Below are 7,967 nucleotides of genomic sequence, written 5' to 3'. Positions count from 1 at the left end.
CGGCTACCCCCACCCTTCAAACCAAAACGCATTACCTACTGCTTCACGGCAGAAATAGGCGGGGTGGTGAGCCCGGATGGCTACTACGACCGTGCATTCCTGCGGCAGAGCTGACGCGAAAACAATTCTTGAACCCCTCATCTCAAGGAGCACGGCCTCGCCTACTCCAGTGACTTTATACCGAATGAGCTGTGAGTTACCGTGTACCATTCACAGCATTAAACAAACTTAGGCGTCAACGTGTAGATTATATAGTTATGGGTGCTAAGAAATTCCGTGTTCATTACAGTTGTTTAAAAAGTTATTTTTTAAATAACGTAAAAAAAAGGCCGCCCAACGTGGGGCTCGAACCCACGACCCTGAGATTAAGAGTCTCATGCTCTACCGACTGAGCTAGCCGGGCTATAGTTTAGTTGATGAAATTTAAGAATGCTAAAATATCAGAAACTATCAAACAGTAACTCGTCCTAAAAATAACCGTTGAACTTCTCATTAAGTAAAAAAAAAAACTACGAAAGTTTAAAGAAATTCATATTTTCATAGTTCTTTTTTATTTATTTGTTAACTTTTTTTTCCATTTAGAGACATCAGCCAAGGCGAACGTCCCTTGTTTGTATATTTTAATAGTGAAAGAAACTCCAAAAAGAAATCTATTCTCGAACTTGATAATTTGGGAGAAATCCTTTTAGGAACCGCAAAGTTTAAAATACGCCGAGATTACATATATTTCTGTACTGGAGAGAATCAAAATTACATTCGACATTATAAAAATATTCGAGAAAAACATTAACTCGTTAAAGCATTAAAAATTTAACTAAATGAACGGATGTGGAATTGAAATTTCGTCGTAAAACTGGACCGCGGGCGAGACGGGCCGCATTCAGGACGACCCGTTGATCGTGTGGGCTGCCTTCTAATTCGTAAGCGGACCGCCGCGGCGCCGGCCGCTTACGAATTTGAAAGCAGCAAAAAAACTCAGCGTAAAATCATAAATATAATATAAAATATTTATAAGGTAATTTAGCCCGATAAGTATTATAGTTTTATAGTGTAAGTTGATGTATAAAATAATATGTGCGTATTGTGCTACTTTTGTTTTTTTGTAATTTAAATTCCAAAATTTCTCTTCTTGTTCACTTTCTACATAAATGTGATTTTGATTGTGGAAACATATTTGGTAATTGTTTTAGCTAATTTTTGTTTAAATATTATATGTTTGTATTGTACTGTTTGTTTCCCAAATAAATAAATAAACATATAAATATTCTATTATAATTAAATAAAAATGTTTTGGATCGATCTCTTAATGGTTGTCGTTGTAGTTGTAGGAGGTGTTGCTAACACTGGCCCTAGTAAGAGCAGTGCTCCGCAGAATCTACCACTGGATCGGAAACGCGATTCACTGAGAAGATCCGGCGAAAAAACAGTAAGCTGTGGGTTAGTTTACTTGCCGAACCCTTCGTCGCAAGCGATGGGTTCGATGAGAACGGTGACCGGTGCTTGAGGTTGAAAGCATCGTTATTGGATCGACGTGTTTATGGCGACGTCGACTGTTTACGCGAGAACCACCGTAACCCCTAAATTCTATCACAGCGTTCGTTTCTGAAATATTTCGACCCCAGCCGTCTTTCTAAGTACGACCCTGTTTAAAAAACATATCGTGTGTGGCCGACATTATTTAACGACATGACCACGTTTACTGTCGGCGAGATTTTCTACTTATCGACATGTTGCTTGCAATGAATTTAATTTTAAAAAGATTTTTTCAATTTAGAAGCAATTATGTGCTACGGCTGGGGGAGGGGCCTTACGTTTAGGAAGACTTTGATGTCGTGTCTCAAGTTTTTATTGACCGAAGAAGTTCTGATACCATTATTGGTTGTTTCATTTGGTTGTTCGATTCGCCTTACGATTTTAATAGTTCTAATAATTAGTAATAATTTTTTAAATCATTAAATTAGGAAGTTTATTATGCACATCCTCTTCTACAGATTGAACAAAACTTATAAAATAATAATTGAGCTACACAACGAGTGGGACACGAGATGTTTGGGAATTACGAAAATCTCAAATATAAAAAATACTTTTTAGTTAAATGACTTCTGCTATTACAGAAACGACCTTACTCTTTGCACTATTAAGATAGCATTTAGTTTGAGTACAACTGGGCATGTAGATGTGAATTACCGCGGGAGCGCTGTCCGCTTGGTCCGGTACTCGTCAAGCGAATTAGCTGTGATAGTTTCGAACCTGCAGAATTTTTTTTCCTGCCTAAGAGGATAGCCTTGGGAGGCTATTTCAGCGTAACTTTAACTAGTAGGTGAGCTCACGGGGCTCAAATCTGACGACGTTGCTAACAGGAACTCTAGCAAAAGCCGTGCTTCGCAGACTGTAGATCATAGTGCTTGTTACTATGCCTCTAATTTTAATTCGTAATAATTAGAATCATGTTTACAAAAGTCTTTCGAAAGTAGTTTCTGTAAACAATTGAGATTAAAGGAGAAATCATAGATGTGGTTAATTATAGGTCTGGTACCACCGCACCGCGTCTACGGCACTCCAGTTGCTTCGACGGCTTCCGATGCTTAGGGGACACTAACTACTAAGTTTTTTTTTATCGCTTAGATGGGTGGACGAGCTCACAACCCACTTGGTGTTAAGTGGTGGTGGGACATCTACAACGTAAATGCGCCACCACCTTGAGATATAAGTTCTAAACTCTAAAGAAACTCTTTACTGCTTCACGGCAGAAATGCGCAGGGTGTTGGTACCTACCCATGCGGACTTAAAAGAGGTTCTACCGCCAGTAAACTTTAACAATACCAAGAATAAATCTAAATACTGATTTTTTTCCCAAAATCGCAACACAATTTTTTTTTTACGAAATATCCCCGACGCAATGGACACAAACCATGAACTATAGTACGATTTAATTCGCAGATAGCCACGTCCAAACCGTTGAATCTCCGTTGATATCTCCTTACAAGCTCGTTACATTACTGACGGTCTACTTGGCGCCTCTCCAGGACTCGTCTCGAGCCTTAAACCTATTTAGATTTTATCGCGCCACTCGAATTAAATTGTTTATGCGATTTTGTTCTACGTTTTAAATCTGAGTAGAGCGTAGAGAGGCTATTAAGGTATTATTTATTATTTATTTATTTATGTACACACAGAAAAGAAGACATAGTACAGAGTAATAGGAAAATTATGTACAAAGGCGCTGCTTATTTCCTTAAGAAATCTCTTCCAGCAGACCTGCGAGAGGATTATGAGAATAATAATTAAAAGTGATGAGTGTGTGTAGAACAAATAATACATAACTAAAATAACAAATACAACATGAGAATTATAGTAATGCACATACACATAGCAAATATTGTTAAACTTGAATACAAAATATTATAAGTAACTTCGTTGCTGGATTTGTAATGGTGTCAAACCAGCATTTTTTTGTATTTTTATTGCTTAGGTTAGTGGACGAGCTCACAGCCCACCTGGTGTTAAGTGGTAACTGGAGCCCATAGACATCTATGACGTAAATGCGCCACCCACCTTGAGATATAAGTTCTAAGGTCTCAGTATAGTTACGACGGCTGCCTCACCCTTCAAACCGAAACGTATTACTGCTTCACGGCAAAAATAGGCAGGGTGGTGGTACCTACCCGTGCGGACTCACAAGAGGTCCTACCACCAGTAAAACAGCATTCACGTGTTAAGACGTATCAAATAATAGACTCAAAGGCATAAAAATCTTAGTAGTATATTGCATACACCTAACAAATACCTACTTGTATGTTCTTAAAATGTAAAAAATCATTGCACAACTATTTAGGAAGTAATGCATTATTACTTTCTTTGCAGAGAGATATGAAATTGCATTATTCTCATTCCGAATCAGTGGTAATGTCATGACAATTTAAAACGAACCGTGAAACCATAATTAAAGTAACGGTATTTGATTTTGAATGTACGTATTCATTTCAAAACTTCATGTTATTAAAAAGGGCTCGATTGAGAAGCATCTTAAATACAAACGTTACTCAATAAGGATACGAAATTAACATAAATTATTCACATGAAGCATTCTCGGGACATGAGTTATATGTGGCCATTTGCGGGCTTGTTGCTGTCGGCTGCTGTCAGCAGTGCGCCGGAGTACTCGCGATGTTAGGAAGTGACAGTATTGCATATCGACGCTTGAAAGGCAAACGTGACTAAGCGACAATGCGTGAACTTTACAGTAGACTAATTTAAAGTTGAAATACCTGCAAAAAATTATGTTTTAACGAATCTAGCTGTAGGATTGAAATGATTTTAATAGGCTTAGAAATATTTTTTTTGCGCATCGAATATGGTTATTGCCTATCATTTATGTGTGTCGTCGTGGCCTAAAGGATAAGACGTCCGGTGCATTCGTGTTGAGTGATGCACCGGTGTTCGAATCCCGCAGGCGGGTACCAATTTTTCTAATGAAATACGTACTCAACAAATGTTCACGATTGACTTCCACGGTGAAGGAATAACATCGTGTAATAAAAACCAAACCCGCAAAATTATAATTTGCGTAATCACTGGTGGTAGGATCTCTTGGGAGTCCGCACGGGTAGGTACCACCACCCCGCCTATTTCCGCCGTGAAGCAGTAATGCGTTTCGGTTCGAAGGGTGGGGTAGCCGTTGTAACTATACTGAGACCTTAGAACTTAATCTCGAGGTGGGTGGCGCATTTACGTTGTAGATGTCTATGGGCTCCAGTAACCACTTAACACCAGGTGGGCTGTGAGCTCGTCCATCCATCTAAGCAATAAAAATAAAAAATTGTCGCTTAGTCACGTTTGCCTTTCAAGCGTCGATATTATAACCGCGCTGTGTGAAGTTCATTGAAAGCGGTATTAGCTAATAATTGATAACGCTATTAGTGGTATGAACTTTAGAGATTTGAAGGCAAAGATACACTGACTTTTTGAACTATGAAGGTAAATAAATACTTACAAATTAAACTAAAGTAACGCTATAAGTTTAAAGGTAAATAGTTTGTACAAAATACCCGTCATCTATCTATTTTATCATTAGATGAATCTCGTCAGACGTGATCATTTAAAAGGACATCGTCGTAAAAACTATTTATAAGGGACACCTTTGACAATGTGACGGCTAACATTTCCATTACTGTTCACTCACTGCCTTGTTGTCAACTGTCAACCCTGTCAATTACTCGAGCCGCACTTGTCTCGCGAATTATAATTTCAATGCCTGAGATTCGAGAACAGCTTCAAAATAGTATTTTTTATGATTCGTGCTCTTTTATTGTGAATTTAACTTTTTTTTAATATTTTGTCTAATTATCTTTCTTTGTTACAAAAATGCACGAGTTAAAGACAGCGGTAAACAATTTCAACGGATAATAAAAACTTTCACGACACAAGCCTCCAGCGCTTTGACGATTTATTTCTAGCCAGAAATATGGAATGAATACTTCGGTAGATTTTTGTCTTTTTTGTGTGAGTTTATACGGGTTCGCTTGTTTCGAAGACCTTGAAATTATTGATACTGCAACGATTCGCATTTGTGAAGAATTTAAATGCTCTGAAAAAAGTGACACATAGATACAATAATAATTTGCTATAGGTACATTTACCAGCATATCCGCAAATTCTTGCAAATTGCCACTAGTTAGGCGAGATCCATCCCTTGGGGAACTCGATACGTGCACACTGTGTATTGGGCCGCTGGCATTATGCCAAACGCTAACAGCATCTCTTCAGGGCAACCGTGAAGATGTTATCTACATCCGCACGTAAAGCTCACCACGAACGTGTGGCCTGGCAACAACTCTTCATATTTGGAGACGAAAATAAAAATAATTGAAAATAAAAAGCTGGGGAGAATCGAAAACCGGGCCCAGTGATAAGAATTGGTAGAGGTCTGTGCCTAGCAGTAAACGACTGTGGGCTGATGAGGATGATGAGTACACGATATCGAACCATTCGATATCGTGTACTCATTCTGGTCGCGACTGAAGCCGCAAAGCAAGCGCAATTTAATAAAAAAAATTTAACATGAGGTTCAGATTTTTGCGAAAAGCCTGGCTTCTAAAAAAATCTTCCTTATTACACCTCAAACAACTAATGTAAGATATCCGGTTGCAATTAGCCTTAAAGAAACTATTTTTTAATGACTGGGACTAATACTGCAATAAGTGGCGTATGAGATATAGGAAAGAATGATACAGACTAGCATTAAAGCTACTTTGTTGACCGCTGTGGACTCTAGTGAGTTTCTTGTTGGATCTTCTCAGTGGGTCACGATTGCGATCCGATGGTAGATTCAACGAAGCAGTGTTACTTGCTAGGGCCGATCTTAAGAAACTCTCAAACTGAGAGTTGGTTCACATATTAAATCGCGCGTAATTGGAATAGGCCCTAGGCTACAGACGATTATGTTGGTAAAAAAAATTCTTATTCCCCGTGATTAAGTGATTGCCGAGAATTAGAATTAGAGTCATTAAAACCTGAATGTCCTGCTCAACCTTAATGAGACGAATAAAGGTGAGGATCTTCAACTCAAATGTAAAGCTTGTACTGCTGTATGGAAGCGAAACTTGGTTTATTCGCAAGGACTTAAATTAATAAAAAAACTTCAAGTGCTCGTGAACAAATGCGTCCAATTTTGAAAATCTTTTGGCCAAAGACCACTAACAAAGAACTGTAGAGGATCACCAAGCAGACACCAATGGAGAAGGAGATCCTTACACGGAAGTGGCATTGAATTGGTCACATATTAAGAAAGCCCAATATCCACTTATCCAAGAGAGCACTGACTTGGGAAGTGTCTGGCAAAATAAAGAGGGCCTCCCCTGAACAACTTGTCATCGCTTGGCGGAGCAGAAGCTGGGAGTCATGGTATGACGTGGGCGGAGTTCTAACAGACTGCCCAAGACCGATGTAAATGGAAGAATTTGATTCGAGCCCTACACCCCAGCAGAAGGTAATAGGAAAAAAAGAAGAAGAAGATTGAATGTCACAACCTCACCATGAGTCGCAAGGCTGTCTCGGTTTTATTGAATAGCGACTATCCCATATCATCTTAAATCAGTTTGTATGACTGCCTCGACATAACAATACACGGGGTGGTGGTAACTACTCCAAAATAATCGAGTACAATTAAAAATTTCACACAGCAATGGTGTTATAAGATTGCTTCAGAAAACTTCAGCAGGGCGCAAAACAAACCGTAGACCATTAAACTAGTTAACAGATGGTACTGTGGAGCTTAAAATAAACTGTCTATTGGATGTGGTATTTTGAACCGATATTAAGTAAATTGCCACATCAAACAGAACGATCCCAGAACTGTGGTTTCGGAAATTCATTAGAGAGCTGCAGTATTGGTTAATTGTACACACACTGTGTGTTACAGGATTGTGTGTGAATAGCAATTTAAAGAAGTTACTAAAAACTAACTTGATCCTCGGTCCAGTGTAGTGTTAACACAAAATCTAAACTCCCAGAATTACATTATCCTTCAAATGAAATGAAAAATTAAGGACAGAGCTATAACTATTTCGAAATGTTTTAAATTTTTAAGATAGACGCGAGTAGTATAATACAAAATTTTAAAATATACGACTCTTAAACATTCTTAATAGTGAAGATTTAGTAAAAAGACAATTAGAGAGAATTAGAGCTCACGACTAAGACTGGGACGACTAAGGCCTAAAGCTAGTCGTTTTCGCAAAGGTCCCGTGCGAAGACAATATCCGCGACATACAGTACAAATATACGTTAAATGTAAACAGTAATTTGCGTACGACGGCTGCCAAATGTAGTTGGCCAGCCGCCAACTCGGCCGCGGGACTCAGCCAAATATATTCTCGGCTTAAACATTTTTACTTTTATAATTTTAATGATTGTTAAAGCTGTTATGGCATTTTGGTGTGATTCCTCCACTATACTAACTACGTATT

At 38.5% G+C, this 7,967-nt stretch overlaps 1 non-coding gene across 1 annotated transcript; it reads right to left on the bottom strand.

Moving 5' to 3' along the window:
• Window positions 1–330: 330 nt before the first annotated feature.
• On the bottom strand, window positions 331–403 carry TRNAK-CUU (transfer RNA lysine (anticodon CUU)). The gene has a single exon. It is a non-coding gene; the product is annotated as a tRNA-Lys (tRNA).
• Between the last annotated feature and the right edge of the window lie 7,564 nt (window positions 404–7,967).

The sequence above is a fragment of the Bombyx mori genome, chromosome 27, assembly GCF_030269925.1.
Source record: "Bombyx mori chromosome 27, ASM3026992v2".
NCBI lineage: Eukaryota > Metazoa > Arthropoda > Insecta > Lepidoptera > Bombycidae > Bombyx > Bombyx mori.
This window is presented reverse-complemented; position numbering and strand designations above follow the sequence as displayed.